We start from the raw sequence: 27,360 nt of genomic DNA, 5'->3' as shown, positions 1-27,360 counted from the left end.
TTTCACCACCAAAATTCAAAATTCTTTATCAGGTAGATTCCTTATATCTTCCTCTTTTGCTTATGTTGGTGGGCATTTATCTTGTTCCTTTACTTGCTGGGTATTTCTCTGCCTCTTCATCTTGCTTATATTGCTTTGCTTGCGGTGGCCTTTCCCTCTTCTGGCAGTTTGTGGAGTTCTCTTTATTATGTAGTTTCCTCGCTGTGTGTGGGGTTGGACGGGTGACTTGTCAATGTTCCCTGGTTAGGGAAGCTTGTGTCGGTGTTCTGGTGGGTGGAGCTCGATTTCTTCTCTCTGGAGTGCATTGAAGTGTCCAGTAATGAGTTATGAGATGTCAGTGTGTTTGAAGTGACTTTGGGCAGCCTGTATATTGAAGCTCAGGGCTATTTTCCTGTGTTGCTGGAGAATTTGTGTGGTATGTCTTGCTCTGAAACTTGTTGACCCTTGGGTGGTGCTTGGTTTTAGTGTAGTTATGGAGGTGTTTGATGAGCTCCTATCGATTAATGTTCCCTGGAGTCAGGAGTTCTCTGGTGTTTTCAGGATTCGGGCTGAAGCCTCTTGCCTCTGGTTTTTGGTCTTCTTCTTGGAGCAGTCTCTAGATTTCTCTATCTACCATTTCCAAGGTGGTTTCCTCTGTTTTAGCTTCTGTTTGCTGGTCTCTTCAGTGTCTAATTTCCGCCCTGATACTAGAGGGCTGATGGACACTTTTTAAGGCTCAGTTGTTCAGTCCTGTTCTGGGAAAGGAGGAATCCTGCAGACAAATATCTCTGGCATCTGTGGGGGAGTGCTCGCAGCGTCTCAGTCACACTGGGTTTTCCCCCGCTCACAGCATGTGTGTTGTCCCAGTATAAACTTCACAGGCTCTAGGTAGCTCGGCCAGGAACTGTCCAAGTTCGGCGCTGTGTTGTATGCACTTCCCAGTTCTGAGCGGCTCAATTTCAGTTTCTCGGGTACTCCACAAAGGTGCAGACTTGGTTGGGCCTGCGTTTTGTGGAGTTGTATATACTTCCCCAGTTTGAGCAGCTCAGGTGACCAGGTGTTTGGCGAGCGCGGTCGCTGCAACTTAATGCCTGCCACTCGGTTTTCTGGGTGTACAACCGACACACCTTCTCAGGCAGATATCGACTGGCCTGAGCCCAAGAAGTCTTGATTAGCAACAAGCCTGCCTGAAGTTTTTATCAGATGCCTTTCTGGGCCTATGGTTGTCTGCTCCAGCTCTGGGTGACCTCCCTGCCTGTCTCGGCGGGTGATGGGGGATGGGCTGACCGCAGCCGACTTTCTCTGCTCTGCCCTTTTTTCTGTGAGCGGGGCTGGCAGAGTCTTAGGTTAGAGCTTTCTGCCTTTCCGTGGGGAAGCTATCCTAGTCTGCTTTGCTATCCCCAGTTAGTTCTTTCAGATTGTTCTTGCGGCATTCAAGCCCAGTCCTCTCTCTAAGCAGATCAGCCGGCTCCTCCCTGCCAATCCCCCACTTGCTAATGGCTTATGTAGGCATCTACGCTGCTTCTCTGTTGGGAGTTACCTTTTGGTGGGTAATCTGTGGGTTTTAATTATTTTTTTCTTTTTCCTCCCGGTTGTGTGGACCTCTGAGGTTCCAAGGCTTGCCACAGTTTCGTCAGTGAGGGTGTTTCCTGGTGTTTGAAATCTTCTCTCTTTTTAAAGTCTCCCTTCCTGGGACGGAGCTCTGTCCTTACCTCTTTTGTCTCTCTTTTTATCATTTATGTTTTTTCCTACCTCCTTTTGAAGACAATGGGCTGCTTTTCTGGGTGCCTGATGTCCTCTGCCAGCATTTAGAAGTTGTTTTGTGGACTTTGCTCCACGTTCAAATGTTCTTTTGATGAATTTGTGGGGGAGAGGGTGGTCTTGCCGTCCTATTCCTCTGCCATCTTGTTCCTTCCTACATTTTGAAATTTAGGATCACTTATTAATTAACACAACTGAGTGACTGACACACAATATCATTTTAGGATTTTAAGGGTTTTCCTGATGGCTAAGATGATAAAGAATCTTCCTACAATGAAGGAGATCTGGGTTCAATCCATAGGTTGAGAAGATCCCTGGAGAATGGAATGGCTACCCACTCCGGTATTCTTGCCTGAAGAATTCCACAGACAGGGGAATCAGGTGGCCTTCAATCTATGGGTTCACAAAGAGATGGACACTGAGTGACTCTCTCTCTCTCTCTCACACACACACACACATGCATTCATTAAAAAAAAAAAAAGAATGTTATAAAAACACATGAAATTTTTTATAATTTTTTGTAACTTATTTGCATGGGACTGCTATTATTATTATTAGGCTTCCCTGATGGTTTCGCTGGTAAAGAATCCGGCTGCAATGCAGGAGACCTGGGTTCAATACCTGGGTTGGGACGATCCCCTGGAGAAGGGAACAGCTACCCACTCCAGTATTTCTGGACTGGAGAATTCCATGTATAGTCCAAACAGTCAGACACAACTGAGTGACTTTTATTTTCAGATTGTTATTAGTAAATTAGGAGTTGAGATAAGTTTGTTTTCTGGCGTAAGTTGCAGAGATCCATGAATATGCATACTCCATATCTGCCACACACATCTTTGAAAAAGGGAAAAGCAAACATACCAAAAGCCAAGCTATAGTGGTTATTTCAGCTCCAAAATAATTTTTCATGCCATATATATTTTTAATATTATTCTACCTATGACATGACTTCAAATTCACTCAGTCATGTCCGACTCTTTGCGACCCCATGGACTGTAGCCTACCAGGCTCCTCCATCCATGGAATTTTCCAGGCAAGAGTACTGGAGTGGGTTGCCATTTCCTTCTCCAGGAGATCTTCCCGACACAGGGATTGAACCCGGGTCTCCTGCATTGTAAACAGACGTTTACCATCTGAGACACCAGGGAAATCCAAATATTTCTTTGAGCCCCTTTTGTTCGGGGGAAGGGGCGGGGCAAGAATACTGAAGTGGGTTGTCATTCCCTTCTCCAGGAGATTTTCCCAACCCAGGGAATGAACCTGGGTCTCGCGCATTGTAGGCAGACGCTTTACCGTCTGAGACACCAGGGAAGTCTGCCTATAACTGATTGCAAACTGGAAATTAATTTGCTAGGAACAATGGTCACCATATAAAAGATCAGAGATCTTAGATTTAATCCATTTAGTAAGAGTACTACAGATTAAGTGGATGCAAATGTGCTCAGTTAAATCCTCTTATCTGGAAAGTGTAAATGGTATGCAAAAATCTAGGTCCCTTCTGCTCACTTTGCTGCCTCAGTGATACTAAGAAATTCATCTGACTTCTATAAAACCAAGGGTGTTTTCAAGTTTCAGTATAGAGTCTACAGTGTCTGGGATATAAAAGTGTTGTATCATATTATTTTATATATTTGTTTGGAACACATTCATCAAAGGGGATCTGTGATTATTTTTCCTTGCAAACTTTAAGAGCCCTATTAAAGGCTATGTGTTACTAGATAATAAAAACCCCTTCTCATTAGTCAGTTTTAAATATATATACTTGCTATTTTGTGTTTTATAGAATAAATAACTCCCTTCTTTATAATGAGTTGAAAATACTTTGGTCACTTAAGGCAGAACAAAGTAATCATGGAAAGGTTTTCCTTTGCAAATCTATTTTGCTTGCATGGCACATCATATATCATTACTATAAACACAATGTTGTTTCTAGGAGTTGTGATTTAAGCTCAGAAGATTTCAGTTTGAATCACAGTACTTCCATTTACTAGTGGTAAGATCCAGAACAATTTATAAAATGCCTGAGAATCTGTTTCTTCTCAGAAAAAAATAAAGAGAAAGAGAAAATAATACCAATTCCTAGAGGTAATGCTTTCGAGGCATTTAATAACTCAGGAAATACAACCACCACTCCCCAAATGGTTACAGTTATTACTGTTATTAAAAGAAAGTCTAAAAATAACTAGAAGATGAACATTGTCAATATGGAAATTGAAAATGTGAATCAGTACACAAGAAGAAAGATAAGTAGGATAAAGGAAATAGCATTCAGAGAAAAATTACATTGTCGATATCTAAAGACTACCACAATCACTTGCTTTTGAAAATAATTATTCACTCCAACTATCAAGGCCTCTCTGTTAAAAAAAAAAAAAAAAATCCACCCCTACTTGGGATTGCAAATCATTTATACATACTTACACCAGTGCACTTCACAGTGCTTGATGACTAGAAATACCACAATGAAATAATTACTGTCTCATATCAAAAAGTCATGGTAAGAAATAGACTATGTCACACACGTCCTGTTGAAATAGTTTGGATGGATCCACATAGCTGCCTATGATACACACTCGCCATTTTTCCCTGAGGTTATAAATACATTCAAGAGATGCAAAACTACTTACTACAGCCAGCCATCTTCAAAACACTACCATCTATTTTCCACCTCTTAATAATATCTTACAATAAATGCCAAGAGCAGCAACACCACGTCCAAGGGGCAGCGGCTACATGGGTCCAGGAGGGCCGAGAGGACCACGTTCAAGGTCAGGAGGGGCAACCACGTCCAAGGTAAGGAGCAGCGGCTGTGCTTTGCAGAAGCAGCTATGAAGAGACAGCCCACGTCCAAGGTAAGAGAAACCCAAGTGAGACTGTAGGTGTTGTGAGAGGGTATCAGAGGGCAGACACACTGAAACCATAATCACAAAAAAACTAGTCAATCTGATCACACGAACCACAGCCTTGTCTCACTCAATGAAACTAAGCCATGCGTGTGGGGCCACCCAAGAGAGAAGGGTAATGGTGGAGAGGTCTGACAGGCTGTGGTCCACTCAAGAATGAAATGGCAAACCACTTAGAATGGGAAAAACTAGAGATCTCTTCAAGAAAACTAGAGATATACGAAGGGAACATTTTGAGCCCAAACATAGGCTCAATAAAGGACAGAAATGGCATGGACCTAACAGAGGCAGAAGATATTAAGAAGTGGTGGCAAGAATACACAGAAGAACTGTACAAAAAAGGTCTTCACAACCTAGATAATCATGATGGTGTGATCACTCACCTAGAGCCAGACATCCTGGGATGTGAAGTCAAGTGGGCTTTATGAAGCATTACTATGAACAAAGCTAGTGGAAGTGATGGAATTACATTTGAGCTATTTCAAATCCTAAAAGATGATGCTGTGAAAGTGCTGCACTCAATATATCAACAAGTATATTTCAAACACTGCTGAGACTCAGCAGTAGCCACAGGGCTGGAAAAGGTCAGCTTTAATTTCAATCCTTAAGAAAGGCAATGCCAAAGAATGCGCAAATGACTGAACAATTGCACTCAACTCACACACTAGAAAACTAATGCTCAAAATTCACCAAGCCAAGCTTCAACAGAATCTTAACCTTGAACTTCCAGATGTTCAAGCTGGTTTTAGAAAAGGCAGAAGAACCAGAGATCAAATTGACAGCATCCAATGAATCATGGAAAAGCAAGATGATCCAGATAAATATCAATTTCTGCTTTTTGACTATGCCAAAGACTTTGACTGTGTGGATCACAACAAACTGTAGAAAATTCTGAAAGTGATGGAAATATCAGACCACCAGACTTGCCTCTTTAGAAATATGTATGCAGGTCAAACAGCAACAGTTAAAATTGGTCATGGAACAACAGACTGGTTCCAAATTGAAAAAGGAGTAGGTCAATGCTGTATATTTTCACCATGCTTATTTAACTTATATGCAGGGTACATCATGAGAAACCCTGGGCTGAATGAAGCACAACCTGGAATCAAGATTGCTGGGAGAAATATCAATAACATCAGATATACTGATGACACCACTCTTATGAATGAAAGTGAAGAACTAAAGAGCCTCTTGGTGGAAGTGAAAGAGGAGAGTGAAAATATTGACTTAAAGCTCACCATTCAGAAAACTAAGATCACGACATCCTGTCCCATCATTTCATTGCAAATAGATGGAGAAATAGTGGAAACAGTGGCAGACTTTACTTTTGGGGGCTTCAAAATCATTGTAGATGGTGACTAGCAGACATGAAATTAAAAAGTGCTTACTCCTTGGAAGAAAAGTTTTGACCAACCTCGACAGTTATGAAGCAGAGAGTTTACTTTGCCAACAAAGGTACATCTAGTCAAGGCTATGGTTTTCCCAGTAGTCATGTATGGATGTGAGAGTTGGACTATAAAGAAAGACAAGCACCAAAGAATTGATGTTTTTGAACTGTGGTGTTGGAGAAGACACTTGAGAGTCCCTTTTACTGAAAGGAGACCCAACCATTCCATTGTAAAGGAAATCAGTCCTGAATGTTCATTGGAAGGACTGATATTGAAGGTGAAATTACAATACTTTGGCCACCTGATGCAAAGAGCTGACTCATTTAAAAAAGCCCTGATGCTGGGAAAGATTGAGGATAGGAGAAGGGGACGACAGAGGATGCGATGGTTGGATGGCATCACCGACTCAATAGACATGAGTTTTATTAAACTCTGGGAGGTTATGATGGCCAGGGAGTCCTGGCTTGCTGTAGTCCATCAGGTCACAAGGAGTCAGACATGACTGAGCGACTGAACTGAACTGAAAGTACATATATATCTATATCTATATAATATTCACATATATATATATATATATGAAAAATTGAAAATGTTTGCTACTTAGTTTGTCCAACTCTTTGCAACCCCATTGACTCTAGCCCACTTAGCTCCTCTGTTCATGGTATTCTCCAGGCAAGAATACTTTGTATAGATAATTGGATACAAACTCTATACACACACACACACACACACACACACACACAGACATATACACACATAGAATTGAAGATTACTGAACCCTTGTTATTGTTCAGTCACTCAGTTTTATCTGACCCTTTGAGACCCCATGGACTGTAAAATGTCAGTTTTCCCTGTGCTTCACTGTCTCCTGGAGTCTGCTCAAACTCATATCCATTTTCAGTGATGTCATCCAACCATCTCATCCTCTGTTGCCCCCTTCTCCTCCTGCCTTCAATCTTTCCCAGCATCAGGGTTTTTTTCCAATGGATCGGCTCTTTACTTCAGGTTGCCAAAATATTGGAACTTCAGCATCAATTCTTCCAATGAATATTCAGGATTGATTTCCTTTATAATTGACTGGTTTGACCTCTTGCTGTGCGAAGGACTCTCAAAAGTCCTCAAGCAACAGAGATTGAAAGCATCAATTCTTCAGCACACAGCCTTCTTTATGTTCCAATTGTTACCTTAAAGAAAATTAAGTCTTGCCACTTTTGACAACATGAATGGATCTAAAGTATTATGTTACACTAAATGCATCAGACAGGGAAGAAAAATACGGCATGATTTCACTTATATGTTATATATATATATATATATATATATATATATAATAATAGCCCAAAACAAATGTGCAAACACAACAAAACAGAAGCAGACTCATAGATGCAGAGAACAGATATGTGACTGCCTGAGGATAGGGGGAAGAAGATAAGAAAAATAGATTGAGAGAAATTAATAGGTACAGATCTCCAGTTGCAAAATAAATGAGTCAAGGATATGAAATAACAGTGTGGCGAATACAGTCAATAATTAAGTCATATCTTTGCACAGTGACAGGTTGTAGCTAGACATTGCGTTGATCTTTGTGAAATGTATAGTAACATGGAATCAGTATGCTATGCACCAGGAATTAACTTTGTTTCATAAGTCAGTTAAACTTCAAAAACAAGCAAACAAACAACAAACTCATAGAAAAGGAGATTAGATTTGTAGTTAAAAGAGTAGGATATGAGTGAGAGGAAATGTCAAAATTCTAGTTATAAAATAAATTCCTGTGTATATAATGTGTAACGTAATTAATATAATTAATAGTGCTCCATGTTAAATATGAAAGTTGTAAAGAAAGTGAATTTTAAAAGTTCCCCTTACAAGTGAATTACTTTTCTATCTATTTATTTTGTATTTTTATGAGATGACAGATGCTAATTAAAATTATTTTAGTAATCATTTCATGATATATGCAAACCAAATCATTTTGCTGTAAAACTTAAACTTACATCCCAATGAAATTCAAATTAAAAAAATAATGCAGAATATATGATATTTTTTATTTTTCATTAAGTATTTGTTAGAGTTCACCAGCTAAGCTGAGCTATAATATTGAGTCTCACACACACACATATAAATATTGTATAGGATAAATGATCTGGACAGCCAAAATCATCTTGAAAGAAGAAAGGTCGCTGGCCACAGTTTATACCTTGAAAATCTAAAACACAAAAGCAAAGGAAACCAGTAGCAAGGAAAAGAAATAAAACACTAAGGGTCAGAGCAGGATTCAATAAAACAAAACCAATAACAATTGAGAAAAAATTATGAAATCTGGTTCTCTAAAAATAACCTAAGAAAAAAGATAAAAATTAAAGATTATTGTTTTCCACATAGATATCTAGCTTCCCCAACACTGTTGAAAAGACCGTCTTATCCTTACGTTGTCACCCTTGTCAAAAATCATTTGACCATGTATGTGAGGACTTGGTTCTGGGCTTTGCAGTAAGTTCTAAAATCAGGAAGTGTGTCTTCCAACTTTGATCTTCTTTTTCAAAATTGCTTTGGTTATCCAGGATCCCTTAATATACTAAAGCAATTTTAGGATGATATTTTTTATCTTTGCAAAATTATCATTAACTACTCAGAAATACACCATAAACAAAAGCATTTCTTTAATGTATTTTTTGACATTGAAACAGAAACCACACTTCAAAACAATCATAATTATACAAAAAAGAAAGATGTTTAAACTTGTTAGATTTATAGCACAACAAATGGCAGATTTAAGAGCAGAAGTCATTTTAGTTGATAAATTCTAGGAAAAAAAATATATTTTCCTCTTGTCTTGACATGCTCTGTGGATATGCCAATTTGAAGTTCTGTTACAAAAATAAATAAGGATGACTTCATAAAATTTCTTACGTTGACTTAAGCCACTTTAAAATGTATGCTTTGCTTTGATAGTTTGATCATATTTTATTTGGTACATTTTAGGAAATAAATATACAGAACTGAGCATACCATAGCAATTACCAACCTTCCTAGTATCATACATTTTCCACTTCTCCTGAATTTCTCTGTCATTGAGTAATATAATCACTATACTGGGTGTTCTTTATTTCATGCAAGTTATTCATCTCCTGTTTTGCAGTGCAGTTGAAAATATACTGATATATTGAAAAAATTCTCAGTGTAAAATGTATATATCCCAAATTGCTTATTTTTAAGAGTGAATAATAAGATTTCCTTAATAGTATGATTTCAACCTGTGTAGTCAATTATATAGATTATGTAAGTGGGTTTTTACTATCAAAATCAAGAGAATGATTAATCAAACTGGAGATTAGAAACAGAAAAATGTAAAGTTCAACATGAATATGAGGTTTAATTTTGTTCCTGCAATTATTGCATATATGTGTGTGTGCATTAGTCACTCAGGTGTGTACGATTATTTGTAACACCTTGGACTGCCGCCCATCAGGCTCCTCTTTTCATAGAATTCTCCAGACAAGTGTACTGGAGTGTGTGGTCAATTCCTCCTCCATACTAGTTGTATACATGTTTGTAATTTTAATAGTAATCATTTAAATAATTTTCCTGAGAAAATTTAGTTTCTGTAACTTGAAAACTTAACACATTTGCATTGTTCTATAATGCATAATGTTGAAGATATTTAAAGAGTAATTTTGCTAAACTCAAAATTTAACCAGATATGCCCTTAAACCACTTTAAGGCAAATGAATTATCATAATTATTTAATAGTTTTTCTTTTCTCATTTATAAAACAAATTTAGCATACACCAGAATAAAATATGAGGTTGTTGGACTGTTATGTTTAATTCCTCCTTCTTGTTGCCTTTGTATTCTTCTGTGACACTGACTTTTTGTGTCTTTTATGGGGCAAATATACTCTAACAAGCACAAGTTTTTGCCTTATTATGGGGGGGGGCAATTAGATAAAGTTGAAACATTTTGCCACTTTTAAATTAATATGTTCTATTTCAATACAAAATGGGCTAACTAGATGCCATGAAAATGTGCATAAACAATGAATGTTTATTATTATTATTATTTGAAGGTCAGTTTTTGTGAAGCAACCATTTCAAAATATCTGTTTTTGAGGTTAACACAAACAACCAAAAGATAAGTTAATGAATATAATTCTGGAAGAAAGTATCAGTTCTTAAGGGAATGTAAGGCTTTTCTCAGGTCTGTATAGGAAAGGACATAATCAAAAGAAGAACTATTTAATTTCAGCATGACTAGAATGACTAGAAGACAAAGAGATCTTTTTGAGATCAAACCAAATCTAAGCCAATACACACCTTCACAAATACAGTTAGACAGGGTAGTCTCTATTTGGCTTAAAGATGCAAGATTTAACTTTAATCACACAATTTGTTTTTCCCTAACCATCTCTCCCACACATTTCTCGTCAAACTCAGCAACCCAGCAAAACATAAATGTAAATAGATAGGTAGATGAGAGATAATAGACTAAATGTGTATGTCCATAATTAGTACATATATAGCAGAAACAGATATACATAGTAGTTATATACATATACAAGTTGCACATGTAAAATGTGAATTATTTTGTTAGATAAACAACACAGGAACCTGGGAAGGAGGTTTAAGATAATAAATAGCATTTCCACTTTACTCTGCTTGATCACTTAGGCGCTGTGTGTCCCAGTGTTAGGCATGTATGTGTTCTCTAGATTTTTTTTTTTTTTTTGGGGGGGTGGAATACACTGGAAGATCTCTTTTAATTTATTTTCTTAATGACAATGTTCAACTCAAGCCTCCAGGAATTGCAAAAGTGAGACCAAGCAACTCTGACTCATTCTACCCTAGAAAAAATTTCTACACTTTGAAACATACTAAAGTTGACTTAGTTGAGAATCCTAACCTCTTGCATTCCAGACATGCATAGCATCTTCCCAGAGAGGAAACCAGGGAATAAGTTAAACAGCACAACGTGAGAAAAATGTTATCAAATGAACATGGTTCTAAGCTAGTCTTTAGATATAAATTCTGAGTATTCTTATCAATTGAATCTTGAAATATTCCAGAAGTAATGAATAAGTCACTTTGTATTAAGATTGAGGAAACATCTCTTCAGATCTATCAATTTGCTACTTAAATGAGTTCTGTGATAAAAGTGAATCATTCTTAAAATAATAACTATGGTTAAGAAGCATACTTGAGAAAATAAAGAACTATTCAATTTTTCGCTTTCAAAGTTTGAATCAAAGCTAAATACTTTCTGAAAGGCTAGACATTCCACCAGAACTGCAAGAAGTGTCTTCTGCTGTTAGTATCACACTCAAATGACCACTTTTTTATGCAGAACTTTAAACTTTCATCCTAAAAATAGTGATATTAGCTCAATGTATTTCTTCTAGTTCCTTTAATCATTCTGATCTCTCTGTTAGAAAACTTGTATATAGTTTTCAAGAATTTAATGTGTGTTTGTAGTACAGTTTCATACTAATTGATTCAGACAATTACTATGATTTTTATGTAGAAAAATGCATATGAAGAAGAACTTCAATTTCTATGTCTGCAAGATATGAATTAGTCCTAAGGGCATTTACAAAAACATATTGGGTTTGGAATATTTGTGTCTATATTCTCATAGTAAGGTAATTATTTTAAAAAAATTCTGGCACAATTCCTCTGCTGTTAGCAAGTGAATTGCTTGCTCTTATTTATTTTTGGACATTATTAACAACGAAGTCGGAGAAGGCAATGGCAAGCCACTCCAGTACTCTTGCCTAGAAAATCCCATGGATGGAAGAGCCTGGTAGGCTGCAGTCCACGGGGTCGCGAAGAGTCAGACATGACTGATCGACTTCACTTTCACTTTTCACTTTCACACATTGGAGGAGGAAATGGCAACCCATTCCAGTGTTCTTGCCTGCAGAACCCCAGGGACGGGGGAGCCTGGTGGGCTGCCATTTATGGGGTCACACAGAGTCGGACACAACTGAAGTGACTTAGCAGCAGCAGCAGCAGCAACAACTAAGTGGGTATATGTATCCATGCTTTATCTCTGAGGAGTAATTCTAATCAAAGAATTTTAGAAGAGATAATCAAAGGCAGTGATTCATAGCTAGTGTGAAAGGAAATTTCAAGCAGGTAGAAGCTATCTAAACAATTCTAAGCATTTCATCATGAGGATAAGGCCACTTAAAAGGGGATTAATAATAATTATATATATATATATATATATATATATATATATATTATTATTTTCTATTTTCCTCCAGATCCTTAAAAAGGACTGTAAGTCCTGGAAGATCTGGTGGTATTCTGCATCCAATAATTGAAAAGAAATGAGAAAGTCATATATATATATATCCTCTATATATATCCTATGTTTCCTCTCTCTATATGCTATGTTTCCTATATATATATTCTATATGTCTTATTCTATATGCATGTACTTTCTATATTCTATGCATATAGACATAGGATACATATATCCAAAAGTCTTTTCAATAGTCTGACATTGATATTTTCAATTTAATCATTTAGAAGTTTTTTCTTCTTATTACCTCCTGAATTATTTCAGGCCCCCCTGCTGCTAGGCAGGTTTAAAAGGAGAACTGATCTTTAGAAAAATAGAATACATAGCAATCCAATATGGAATGAATTGGTATGACAAAAAGCATTAACAGCAGCATTAGTGAACTGGGCAAAAGAGGCAAGGACAGTAACTTACAAAATGAATATATTTGAAAATTGAATTAAATTTTTGCCTGTTTAAAAACTTTGTTCCAAGTTCTCTTTACAAATGAATAATAACAGTCATTATTGAGTTTGTTTGAAACACAGATTGAAGTGTTTTAATACTAACAAATAAGTTAATCAAATATCATTTATCTTTCATTAACGAAATTTAAAATATTCAATCTTTATTGAATGCTGATAGACTGATTGAAAGCATTAAAAGGACTCCTTTTATTCAAATAACAAATAATTTTACCTGATATACAATTTTATAATTACAAAAATTTTTAAGAGTATATGATAAAAGAAAGATATGACTTAGGATTTAATATTTACATGAAGTTGAACTACTTTAAGAATATGAGATTAAATTTAGATAAAACAGACTTTTGTAAAACACAGTGACTACCAATTGAAAGTCAGTTTAAATTGCCAATTGTTCTGAGATATACATTTTTTAATTTTGAAAATTATTTATTGTATAATATTGAGAAGCAAGTAATATGCTAGATAAAACATATTTACTATTATTGGTAATAGTGAGTAAAATATTAAAAGGTAAAAATTACCTAATTAAAAGTATTAATAACTGGAGGTTTATTTTTTAATTAGTTCATTAATTTTAAAGGGAAGCTAATTATTTTATAATATTGTGGTGGTTTTTGCCATACATTGACATGAATAAGCCACAAGTTACATGTGTCTCCCCATCCTGAATCCCTCTCCCACCTCCCTAACCAACCAATTCCTCTAGGTTGTCCCAGAGCACCAGGTTTGAGTGACCTGCGTCATGCACTGAACTTGCACTGGTCATCTATTTTACATATGGTAATATACACTTTTCAATACTATTCTCTCAAGTCTTCCCACCCTTGCCTTCTACAACACAGTCCAAAAAGACTGTTCTTTACATCTGAGTCTCTTTTGCTGTTGTGCATATAAGGTCATCATTAACATCTATCTAAATGCTATATATATGTATATATATATATATATATGTTCAGTTCAGTTCAGTCACTCAGTTGTGTCCGACTGTTTGCAACCCCATGAATCACAGCATGCCAAGCCTCCCTGTCTATCACCAACTCCTGGAGTTCACTCAAACTCATGTCCATCGAGTCGGTGATGCCATCCAGCCATCTCATTCTCTGTCATCCCCTTCTTCTCCTGCCCCCAATATACATGTGTTTATGTGCTAATTTACTTATTGGGGTTTCTCTTTCTGGCTTACTTCAGTGTATAATATCCTTCAGTTTCATCCACCATATTAGAACTGATTCAAATGTGTTCTTTTTTATAAATAATATTCCATTGTGTATATGTACCACAACTCCCTTATCCATTCATCTGATGATGGACATTTAGGTTGCTTCTATGTCCTAGCTACTTAAACAGTAATGAACAGCTACAATGAACATTGGGATACATGTGTGTCTTTCAGTTATGGTTTCCTCAGTGTGTGTCACAAGAAGGGGGATTGCCAGGTGGTATAGCAGTTCTACCTTCAGTTTTTTAAGCAATCTCCATAGTGGCTGTACTGGTCTGCATTCCCACCAAGAGTGTAAGAGGATTCCCTTTTCTCCACATTCTCTCCAGCATTTATTGCTTGTAGGCTTTTTGATGGCAGCCATTCTGAATGGCATGAGATGGTACCTCATTGTGGTTTTGATTTGCATTTCTCCAGGAGCTGGTGATGGAAAGGGAGGCCTGGCGTGCTGTGATTCATGGAGTCACCAAGAGTCGGACACGACTGAGCGACTGAACTGACTGACTGAATAATCACTTCATGGGAAATAGATGGGGAAACAGTGGAAACGGTGTCAGACTTTATTTTTTTTTTTTTTTTGGGGGGGGGGCTCCAAAATCACTGCAGATGCTGATTGCAGCCATGAAATTAAAAGATGCTTACTCCTTGGAAGGAAAGTTATGACCAATCTAGATAGCATATTTAAAAGTAGAGACATTACTTTGCCAACAAAGGTCTGTCTAGTCAAGGCTATGGTTTTTCCAGTGGTCATGTATGGATGTGAGAGTTGGACTGTGAAGAAAGCTGATCGCTAAAGAATTGATGCTTTTGAACTGTGGTGCTGGAGAAGACTCTCGAGAGTCCCTTGGACTGCAAGGAGACCCAACCAGTCCTTTCTAAAGTAGGTCAGTCCTGGGTGTTCACTGGAAGGACTGATGCTAAAGCTGAAACTCCAACACTTTGGCCACCTTAGGCGAAGAATTGACTCACTGGAAAAGACTCTGATGCTGGGAGGGGTTGGGAGTGGGAGGAGACGGGGATGACAGAGAATGAGATGGCTGGATGGCATCACCGACTCGATGGACATAAGTTTGAGTGAACTCCGGGAGTTGGTGATGGACAGGGAGGCCTGGAGTACTGTGATTCATGGGGTCGCAAAGAGTCAGACACGACTGAGCGACTGAACTGAACTGAAGTGAATAATGAATGATGCTGAGTATCTTTTCACATATTTAGCCATCTATATGTCTTCTTTGGAGAAACGTCTGCTTAGTTCTTTGACTCATTTTTTTTTTAATTGGGCCATTTATTCTTGTGGAATTGAGATGCATGAACTGCTTGTATATTTTGAATGTCAATTATCTGTCAGCTGTTTCATTTGCTATTATTTTCTCCAATTCTGAAGGCTGCCTTTTCACGTTGTGTATAGTTTCCTTCATTGTTCAAAAACTTTTAAGTTTAATTAGTTCCCATTTGTTTATTTTAATTTCCATTACAATGGGAGGTGGGTCATACAGGATCTTTCTGTGATTTATGTCAGAGTGTTCAGAATATGTTTTCCTCTAGGAGTTTTATAGTTTCTTACATTATAGATCTTACATTCAGATCTTTAATTCATTTTGAGTTTATTTTTGTGCATGGTGTTTGAAGGTATTCTAGTTTCATTCTTTTACAGGTTAATGACCAGTTTTCCCAGCACCACTTGTTAAACAGATTGTCTTTTCTCCATGGTATATCTTCGACTCCTTTGTTAAAGATAAGCTGTTCATTGGTGTGTCCATTTATCTCTGGGCTTTCTATTTTGTTCCATTGATCTATATTTCTGTCTTTGTGCCAGTACCTTTCTGTCTTGATGAGTGTAACTTTGTAGTGTAGTTTGAAAGCAGGCAATTTGGTTCTTTCAGTTCCATTCTTCTTTCTCAAGACTACCTCGACTGTTCAAGCATTTTGTGTATATTCCAATACAAATTGTGAAATTATTTTTTCTAGTTCTGTGAAAAATACTTTTGATAGCTTTATAGGAATTGCATTAACTCTATAGTTTGCTTTGGGTTGTACACTCATTTTCACTATATTGATTCTTCCAATCCATGAACATGGTATATTTCTCCATCTATTTGTGTCATCTTTGATTTCTTTCATCTGTGTTTTATATTTTCCTATATATATATAGGTCTTTTGTTTCTTTGGTTAATTGTATTCCTAAATATTTTATTGTTTTCATTGCAATGGTGAAGGGATTTGTTTCCTTAATTTATCTTCCTGTTTTCTTATTATATGTGTACAGGAATGGAAGGAATTTCTGTGTATTAATTTTATATCCTACAACTTTATTAGATTCATTGAATAGTTCTAGTAATTTTCTGGTAGAGTCTTTAGGGTTTTTTATGTAGGGGATCATGTCATCTGCAGACAGTGAGAGTTTTATTCTTCTTTTCCAAACATGATTCCTGTTATTTCTTTTTATTCTCTGATTGCTGTGGCTAGAATTTTCAAAACTATGTGAAATAGTAGTGGTGAGAGTGGGCACGCTTGACTTGTTCTTGGTTTTAGGGGAAATGCTTTCATTTTTTTGCCATTGATGATATTTGCTGTGGGTTTGTCATATATGGCTTTCATTATGTTGAGGTATGTTCCTTCTCTGCCTGCTTTCTAGAGAGTTTTTTATCCTAAATAGGTATTGAATTTTGTTGAAGGTTTTCTCTCCATCCATTCAGATAATCATATGTTTTTTTTTTATTTTTTAATTTGTTAATATGGTGTATCACATTGATTGATTTCTAAATGTTGGAGAATCCTTTCATCCCTGGGATAAAGCCCATTTGATCTTCATGTCTGATCTGTTTAATGTATTGTTGAATTATGTTTGCTAGAATTTTTTTTTTTTTTGAGGATATATACATCTATTTTCATCAGGGATATTTGTCTGTAGTTTTGTGTGTGTGTGTGTGTGACATTTTTGTCTGTTTTTGGTATTAGGGTGATGGTGGCCTCATAGAATATGTTTGGGAGTTTACATTCCTCTGCAATTTTCTGGAAGAGTTTTAGTAGGAAAGGTGTCAGCTCTTCTCTGAATTTTTGGTATAATTCACCTGTGAGGCTTTCTGGTCCTGGGCTTTTGTTTCTTGGAAGATTTCTGATTTCCATGATTTTTATGGGTCTCTTAAGATTTTCTGTTACTTCCTGGTTCAGATTTGGAAGGTTATAATTTCCTAAGGATTTGTTTTTTTCCAAGTTTTCCATTTTATTGGTTTATGGTAATCTCATGATCATTTGCATTTCTGTGTTGTCTGTTGTGTTTTCTCCATTTTCCTTTCTAATTTTATTCATTTCATTTTTCTCCCTTTTTCTCTTGACGAGTCTAGCTAATGGCTTGTCAATTTTACTTATGTTCTCAAAGAACCAGACTTTAGTTTTGTTGATTTTTGCTAAGGTATTATTTATTTTTCATTTATTTCTTCTGTAATTTTCATTTATTTCCTTCTACTAACTTTTGGGTTCTTCTTTCCTTCTTTATCTTGTTGCGTTAGGTGTGAAGTTAGGTTGCTTATTTTATGTTTCTCTTGTTACTTTAGGTAGATTTGTATTGCACTGAACCTCCCTCTTAACATGTTTATTTTGAATCCCATAGGTTTTGGGTTTCCCTGTTTTCATTTTCATTTGTTTATAAGCATATTTTGATTTCTTCCATGATCTGTTGGTTATTCAGAAGTGAGTTATTTAGCCTCCATATATTTGCATTTGTTATAGATTTTTTTTTTTTTCCTGTTCAATTCAGTCACTCAACTGTGTCTGACTCTTTGCAACCGTATGGACTGCAGCACACAAGGTTTCCCCGCACAGCACCTACTCCAGGAGTTTACTCAAACTCATTTCCATCGAGTCAGTGATGCCATCCAACCATTTCATCCTCTGTAATCCCCTTCTCCTCCCACCTTCAGCTTTTCACAGCATTATGGTCTTTACTAGTGAGTCAGGTCTTAACATCAGGTGGCCAAAGCATTGGAGTTTCAGCATCACTCCTTCCAATGAATATTCAGGACTGATTTCCTTTAGGATAAAATGTTGTTGCCGCCACACACACACACACAGACACACACACACACCCCGCGTAGTTGACATCTAATCTTACTGCATTGTGATAAGAAAAGATACTTGAAATGATTTTATTAAAAAAAAAAAAAAAAAAAAAAACAAGGCTAGATTTATAGCTATGAATGTGCTCTCTCCTGGAGAATGTTCCATGTTCATGTGAGAAAAAGGTGAACTCCACTGTTTTAGGGTGAAATGCCCTATAAATATCACTTAGGTATGACTGGTCCATTGTATCATTTAGAGCTTCTATCTTCCAGCTAATTTTCTACTTGGTTGATGTATCCACAGGTGTTCAGTTCAGTTCAGTCACTCAGTCATGTCCGACACTTCATGACCCAATAATCTCTCCCAGAATTAGGTCCTTTTCCAATGACTCAGTTCTTCGCATGAGTTGGCCAAATTATTGGAGTTTCAGCTTCAACACCAGTGTTTCCAATGAACACGCAGGACTAGCCTCCTTTAGGATGGACTGGTTGGATCTTCTTGCAGTCCAAGGGACTCTCAAGAGTCTTCTCCAGCACCACAGCTCGAAAGCATCAATTCATCGGTGCTCAGCTTTGTTGACTTTCCAAATCTCACATCCATACATGACCACTAGAAAAACCATAGCCTTGACTAGACAGACCCTTGTTGGCAAATTAATGTCTCTGCTTTTAAATATGCTATCTATGTTGGTCACAACTTTCCTTCCAAGGAGTAAGCATCTTTTAATTTCATGGCTGCATTCAGCATCCACAGTGATTTTAGAGCCCCCTAAAAATAAAGTCTGATACTGTTTCCACTGTTTCCCCATCTATTTCCCATGAATTAATGGGACCAGATACCATGATTTTAGGTTTCTGAATGTTGAGCTTCAAGCCAACCTTTTCACTCTTCTCTTTCACTTTTATCAAGAGGCTTTTTATTTCCTCTTCACTTTCTGCCATAAGGGTGGTGTCTTCTGCATAACTGAGGTTATTGATATTTCTCCCAGCAATCTTGATTTCAGCTCGTGCTTCTTCCAGCCCAGCGTTTCTCATGATGTACTCTGCATATAAGTTAAATAAGCAGGGTGACGATATACAACCTTGACGTATTCCTTTTCCTTTTGGAACCAGTCTGTTGTCCCATGTCCAGTTTTAACTGTTTCTTCATGACCTTCATACAGATTTCCCAAGGTGTTAGTGGGGTATTAAAATTCCCTGGTATTATTGTGTTACTGTTAATTTCCCTTTTCATAAATGGCAACCCACTCCGGTGTTCTTGCCTGGAGAATCCCAGGGACGGCGGAGCCTGGTGGGCTTCCATCTATGGGGTCACACAGAGTCAGACACGACTGAAGTGACTTGGCAGCAGCAGCAGCAGCATTTGCCTTATGTAATGAGGTGCTCCTATGTTGAGTGCATATGTATCTATAATTGCTATATCTTCTTTTTGGATTGATCCTTTGATCACTAAATAGTGTCCTTCTTTGTCTCTTATCACAATTTTTATTACAAAGTCTGTTTTATCTGGTATGAGCATTACTACTCCTGCTTTCTTTTTGTCCCTGCTTGCACAAAATGTCTTTTCCACCCTTTCACTTTTAGTCTGTGTTTTTTCCCTAGATTTGAGGTGTTTCTTGTAGACAGCATATATAGGAGTCTTGTTTTTGTATCCATGAGCCCATCTTTGTCTTTTGGTTGGAATAGTTAACCCATTTACATTTAAGGTAACTATTGATAAGTATGAACATGTTATCATTTATTTTGCTGTTTTGGGTTCATTTTTATAAACCTTTACTGTGTTTCCTATCTAAAGGAAAACCTTTATCATTTGTTTAAGAGTTTGTTTTGTGGTGCTGAATTCACTCAGCTTTTGTCGGCCTGTAAAGCTTTTGATTTCTCCTTCATATCTGAATGATATCCTTGCTGGGTAGAGTAATCTCGGTTGCAGTATTTTTCTCTTTCATCACTTTAAGTATGTCCTGTCATTCCCTTCTGGCCTGAAGAGTTTCCATTGAAAGATCAGCTGTTATCTTTATGGGAATCCCCTTGTGTGTTTGTTGCTTTTCCCATGCTGCTCACAATATTTGCTATTTGTGTTTGATCTTTGTTAGTTTACTTGATATGTGTCTTGGGATGTTTAGCCCTGGGTTTATTATTTTTGGGATTTTCTGGGTTTCTTAGACTTGGTTGGTTATTTACTGCCACATACTAGGGAAGTTTTTGACTGTTATCTCCTCAAGTATTTTCCTGTGCCCTTTCATTCATTTTTTTCTTCTGAGACACCTATGATTCAAATGTTGGGGTGTTTAACATTGTCCCAGAGGTCTCTTAGATTGTCTACATTTCTTTAATTCTTTTTCTCATCTCTGTTTCATTTATTTCCATCATTCTATTTTCCACCTCACTTATCCTCTCTTCTGTCTTGGTTATTATACTGTTGGTTCCCCCCAGGGTGATTTTGATATCAATTATTGGATTATTTTTTATTGATTGATTCTTCTTTGTTTCTTCCAAATTCTTGTTATACATTGCTTGCATCTTCTCAATCCTTCAGTCAGTTCAGTTCTGTTCAGTCACTCAGTCATCTCTGACTCTCTGCGACCCCATGAATCACAGCACACTAGGCCTTCCTGTCCATTACCAACTCCCGGAGTTCACTCAAACTCGTGTCCATTGAGTCGGTGACGCCATCCAGCCATCTCATTCTCGGTCGTCCCCTTCTCCTCCGGCCCCCAACCTTTCCCAGCATCAGAGTCTTTTCCAGTGAGTCAACTTGTCGCATGAGGTGGCCAAAGTATTGCGGTTTCAGCTTTAGCATCAGTCCTTCCAATGAACACCCAGGATTGATCTCCTTTAGAAAGGACTGGTTGGATCTCCTTGCAGTACAAGGGACTCTCAAGCCTTAACTCTAATCTATTTATCTGTAGCTCCAGTTTATTTTCAGGATTTTAGATCTTTTTTGCTATCATTATTCTGAAATATTTTTCAGGTAGACTTCATATCTCCTTCTCTTTTGTTTGGTTTGATGTGTTGTTAGTATGTTCCTTAACCTGCTGAATATGTCTATGCCTTTCATTTTGTTTAGATTACTGTTTTGGGTGCTGCCCTTTCTGCATGAAAGAAGTTCATAGTTCCCCTTAACTGTGAAGTCTGCTCTCTGTGGATGGGGTGGAAATAGTGTCTTGTTAGGGTTTATGGGGAGCGTATGTCTCTATTCTGGTGTGTGGAGCTGGATATATTCTCTCTGGAGTGCAATGGATTATCCAGTAGTGTGTTTTTGGGTGTTTATGGGTCTGGCATAGCTTTGGACAGCCTGTCTTTGAATGCCCATGGCTTTGTTACTGTTTTGCTATAGAATTAGCATCATGTGGCTTGCACTGAATCTCGCTGGCTCTTGAGTGGAATTTGATTTCATTGTAGGTATGGAGATATTTGGGTGAACTCTCATCTATACTGAAATACTGATTTTGGTCAACACCAAAATCAAATTAATTATATTCTTTTCAGCCCAAAATGGAGAAGTTCTATACAGTCAGCAAAAGCAAGACAGGATTCTGACTGTGGCTCAGATCATAAACCCCTTATTGCCAAGTTAGGACTTAACTTGAAGAAAGTAGGCAAAACCACTAGACCATTCAGGCATGACCTAAATCAAATCCTTTAAAACTACACAGCGGAAGAGACAAATAGATTCAAGGGATTAAATCTGGTAGACAGAGTACCTGAACAACTATGGATGGAGGATGGATTCACGACATTGTACAGGAGGCAGTGATCAAGACCATCCCCAAGATAAACAAATGAAAAAGGCAAAAGAGTTGTCTGAAGAGGCCTTACAAAAGGCTATGAAAGGAAGAGAATGAAAAGGCAAAGGAGAAAAGGAAAGATATCCCCATTTAAATGCAGAGTTCCAAAGAATAGCAAGGAGAAATAAGAAAGACTTCTTCAGTGATCAATGCAAAGAAATAGAGGAAAACAATAGATTGGGAAAGACTAGAGATCTCTTCAAGAAAATTAGACATACCAGGCAGTCGCTGCAGCTGGCGTGGGAGGCATCTGTGACACGATGAAGCTCATCATCCTGGGCCACTATTCTCAGGCCAGTGAGTGGGCGGCCAAATACATCAGGAACCGCATCATTCAGTTTAACCCCGGGCCAGACAATTACTTCACCCTGGGGCTCCCTACTGGGAGCACCCCACTTGGCTGCTACAAGAAACTGATTGAATACTACAAGAATGGAGACCTGTCCTTCAAATATGTGAAGACTTTCAACCTGGATGAGTATGTGGGCCTTCCTCAAGACCCAGAGAGCTACCACTCCTTCATGTGGAACAACTTCTTCAAGCACATTGACATCCACCCAGAAAACACTCACATCCTGGATGGGAATGCAACTGACCTGCAGGCTGAGTGTGATGCCTTTGAAGAGAAGACCAAGGCTGCAGGCGGGATTGAGCTGTTTGTTGGAGGCATCGTCCCTGACGGACACATTTCCTTCAACGAGCCGGGCTCCAGTCTGGTGTCTAGGACCCGTGTGAAGATGCTGGCCATGGACACCATCCTGGCCAATGCTAGGTTCTTCGATGGAGATCTTACCAATGTGCCCACTATGGCCTGACGGTGGGCATGGGCCCTGTCATGGATGCTAGAGAGGTGATGATCCTCACCACAGGTGATCACAAGACGTTTACTCTGTACAAGGCCATCGAGGAGGGAGTGAACCACATGTGGACCGTGTCTGCCTTCCAGCAGCATCCCCACACGGTGTTTGTGTGTGCTGAGGATGCTACCCTGGAGTTGAAAGTGAAGACAGTCAAGTATTTCAAAGGTTTAATGCTTGTTCATAACAAATTGGTGGACCCCTTGTACAGTATCAAAGAAAAAAGAAATAGAGAAAAGCCAGTCTTCTAAGAAACCATACAGTGATTAGCCTGTGCTAATCCTGGTATCAAGTACCTCATTGGGAGAGGCGGATCTCTCTGGAAATTGTCTTTAGGATGACAAAACTGTATTTCTTTAACCTAATATGGTTACTCCAGATAAGTAGGAGAACTGTTCTTGGCTATGCAGCGTGAAGTTTGGTCATGGAGTTTAGCTACTTGTTTGTAAATTACTCTTAATCAGGAAAAAAAAAAAAAAATCACTCCATAATTTTGATGTCTGCCCCACTGACTAGGGGTTTTTAGCTTTTTGTTCTGTCTCTGACACTGTTCACATGTATACTACATTCCCATCAGTAAGTTCTAACATTATGTGCACTGATTCTCAATTGGGTTGGGAGTTAAGGGCTTATATATATTGGGTAGAACTTCTCTGGAGAGTCCTGAAAGTCCCTCTTGAACAGACCTGCCCCTTCTTTGAGAATCACTATTTTAGATTAAGGAATAAACACTCTGTGTCTAAAATCAGTATGAGGAAGCAGTCCCTTTGGTCAATAACGCAAGCCATGGGAAGGAAACTATCCCTTACTTTCTTTTCCCCATTTTTTTTCCTGCTCTTTCAGTTGGCCCTTCCTTGAACTCAGAGGACTCTGAGAGAGGATTTGGGTGGGTGGGGCTAGAGAGAAGACTTTCTCTGATAAACTCAGAGCCTCAAGGGACCCAGCCACATCAAACTTCCCTCCCACAGGGACCTTCCAGCACTGGAAGGCAGAAACACTTTTCCCACGGGAGTCCTGTGTTCTGTTCCAAAGTCTCAGTGTGGAACCTGTCATACACATGGAAGAGGTCCACAGGGGCAACAGACTCTGTCAGGTTCAAAGCTGTGTTCAGCCAAGGTTATGGGGCCAGGGCAAGCAGCTCAGTTGAGTTTCAAAACACACAGGTGACATATTCTACACCCCTAAAAGCTGAGTGCCAAAAACATGCCAGCTTCTTCTGAAGTTGCCTAATATCCTTTCCCCACATAAAATACCCTCTCCTTCTAGCCTTCATGGGCTCCTGTGGCATGCCCAGAACATGAAGAAACACAGTGATTTGCCCCTTTATCCTGCGTTCCTTGTTCACAAAGTGAGTCTACTGCTCTGCTTTCCTCTTACTTCTATGCCTTGACGGTTTAGATGCTGCCTCCTCCTCCCTGTTTTTGTGCCATTTGAAAGCTGCTGCTACCTCTTTTCTGGGAAAGATCTTTCAGAGCCTGGCTCAGGCCTCTCTTTAAGCACTGTATTTGGTACCAGTGTTTTACCTTTAGCTTTTATATGTGATTGTGCTGCCATTCTGTTTTAAGCTGATGGATCAATGGTCTTGTTTACAATGTAATATTTTCTATTAAATCCAGTATTTTCAAGTAAAAAAAGGAAAAGAAAATTAGACATACCAAGGGAACATTTCATGCAAGTATGTGCACAAAAAAAGGACAGAAATGGTATGGACCTAACAAAAGAAAAAAAAAAAAGATATTAAGAAAAGGTAGTAAGAATATACAGAACTATACAAAAAAAAAAAAAAAAACAAACTTCATGACCTAGATAATCACGATGTGTGACCACTCATCTAGAGCCAGACATCCTGGAATGTGAATTCAAGTGGGCCTTAGGAAGCATCACTATGAACAAAGTTAGTGGAGGTGATGGAATTCCAGTTGAACTCTTTCAAATCCTAGAAGATGATGTTGTGAAAGTGCTGTACTCAATATGTCAGCAAATTTGGAGAACTCAGCCGTGGCCACAAGACAGGAAAATGTCAGTTTTCATTCCAATTCCAAAGAAAGGCAATGCCAAAGAATGCTCCAACTACCGCAGAATTTCACGCATCTCACATGCTAGCAAACTAATGCTCAACATTTTCCAAGACAGACTTCAGCAATATGTGAACCGTGAATTTCCAGATGTTCAAGGTGGTTTTAGAAAAGACAGAGGAACCAAAGATCAAATTGCCAACATCTGTTGGATTATCGAAAAAGCCAGAATATTCCAGAAAAACATCTACTTCTGCTTTATTAAATTTTGCCAAAGCCTTTGACTCTGTGGATCACATCAAACTGGACAATTCTGAAAGAGATGGGAATACCCAAACACCTGACCTGCCTCCTGAGAAATATCTATGCAGGTCAAGGAGCTACAGTTAGAACTGGACGTGGAACAACAGACTGGTTCCAAATTAGGAAAGGAGTACGTCAAGGCTGTATATTGTCACCCTGCTTATTTACTTATATGTAGAGAGTTGGACTGTGAAGAAAGCTGATCGCCGAAGAATTGATGCTTTTGAACTGTGGTGTTGGAGAAGACTTTTGAGAGTCCCTTGTACTGCAAGGAGATCCAACCAGTCCATTCTAAGGGAGATCAATCCTGGGTGTTCATTGGAAGGAATGATGCTAAAGCTGAAACTCCAATACTTTGGCCACCTCACGCGACGAGTTGACTCACTGGAAAAGACTCTGATGCTGGGAAAGGTTGGGGGCGGGAGGAGAAGGGGACGACAAAGAGTGAGATGACTGGATGGCATCACCGACTCTGTGGACATGAGTTTGAGTGTACTCCGGGAGTTGGTGATGGACAGGGAGGCCTGGTGTGCTGTGATTCATGGGGTCGCGGAGAGTCGGACACGACTGAGCGACTGAACTGAACTGAACTGAGAGCACATTATACAAAATGCTGGACTGAATGAATCACAAGCTGGAATCAAGATTTCTAGGAGAAATACCAATAACCTCAGATATGCTGATGACATCACTCTTATGGCAGAAAATGAAGAATTAAGGAGTCTCTTAATGAAAGTGAAAGAGGAGAGTGGAAAAGTTGGTTTAAAACTCAGATTTCAGAAAACCAAGATCATGGCATCTGGTCCCATCACTTCTTGGCGAATAGGTGGAGAAACAATGGAAACAGTGAGAGCCTTTATTTTTGGGCTCCAAAATCACTGCAGATGGTGACTGCAGCCATGAAATTAAAAGATGTTTATTCCTTGGAAGAAAAGTTATGACCAACCTAGACAGCTTAATAAAAAAGACATTACTTTGCCAACAAAGGTCCCTCTAGTCAAAGGTATGGCTTTTCCAGTAGTCATGTGTGGATGTGAGAGTTGAACTATAAAGAAATCTGAGCACTGAAGAATTGATGCTTTTTAACTGTGATGTTGGAGAAGAGTCTTGAAAGTCCCTTTAACAGCAAGGATATCCAACTAGTCCATCCCAAAGGAAATCAGTCCTGAGTGTTCATTAGAAGGACTGATGTTGATGCTGAAATTTCAACACTCTGGCCACCTCTTGCTGAGTTGACTCATTGGAAAAGACCTTGATGCTGGGAAAGATTGAAGACAGAAGGAGAAGGGGACGAGAGAGGATGAGATTGTTGCATGGCATACCTGACTCAATGGAATGAGTTTAAGTAAATTCCAGGAGTTGGTGATGGACATGTAGTCCTGGCATGCTGCAGTCCATGGGGTCACAAGGAATCCGACATGATTAAGTGACTGAACTGACCTGAACTTGTCTATTAATTTTCATTGCAGTCAGGAGTTCTCTGATGTTTTAAAGTTTTTGAGTTAGGCCTCTTGCCTCTGGAATTCAGTCCTTCTCTTACAGAATCCTCATGACTTCTCCATATGTATATATATATTATATATATATATATATATAGAGAGAGAGAGAGAGAAAGAGAGAGAAGGTAAGAGGGTGTAGGTAGCTAGAGCTGACCAAGAGGAGAAAACAGGAAGTCAAAAGTGGAGAGAGACGTGCTGTCGCCGCCTGGAAGCCTTCCGGCCCAGTGGTTCAAGCCTATCAGCTCCTCTGCGTGGGACAGCCCACCCCCACCTCTGGTGTCCCGGGAGCCGGCTCAGTGCGGAAGCTGTGTGCCGTCCATTCGGGCATGCCCTGCTGTGAGCTGGCTTTGATCCTGAAAGCCATGCAGTGGCCTGAGACCACTGCAGCCTTGAAGTGGACGCTGGAAGCTCTGACAGACAGAGGGGCGGTGGTGAGGAGACTGGAGAACCTGGGCGAGCACGCGCTTCCCTATAAGATGTCGACCCACAGCCAGTGGCACACCAGGGGAGGGAAATTAAAAAAAAAAAAAAAAGTGAAGAGAGCAATATAGCCAGTAATCAAATCCCAAGTGCTCTCCACAGCCTGAATCACCCATAGAGATTCATAGTTATTTTGAGAAGAGGGGGGAAGGAGATAGAGGTGACCTGGAGGAGCAAAGGGAGAGCCCAAAAGGTAGAGAGCAACCAAGCTGATAATCAAATCCCTAAGTAAAAATGGATCCTGAAGATTAGATTCTTAACAGTACAAAATTGATAACAAATATCAAAAAGCAAAGATTAAAACCCTAGAATGGAAGTTAGACTCTCAAAAGTA

General features: G+C 38.6%; 1 pseudogene; it reads left to right on the top strand.

The window, feature by feature from the left end:
• The first annotated feature begins 22,119 nt into the window (after positions 1–22,119).
• Positions 22,120–23,113, top strand: LOC129561098 (glucosamine-6-phosphate deaminase 1 pseudogene; annotated as a pseudogene).
• Positions 23,114–27,360: the final 4,247 nt, after the last annotated feature.

Source organism: Moschus berezovskii, chromosome 10 (genome assembly GCF_049115385.1).
Source record: "Moschus berezovskii isolate FMDL1 chromosome 10, NW_MosBer_1.0, whole genome shotgun sequence".
Classification (NCBI taxonomy): Eukaryota; Metazoa; Chordata; class Mammalia; order Artiodactyla; family Moschidae; genus Moschus; species Moschus berezovskii.
Note: the sequence above shows the minus strand (reverse complement) of the source record. Positions and strands in the feature narration are given on the sequence as shown.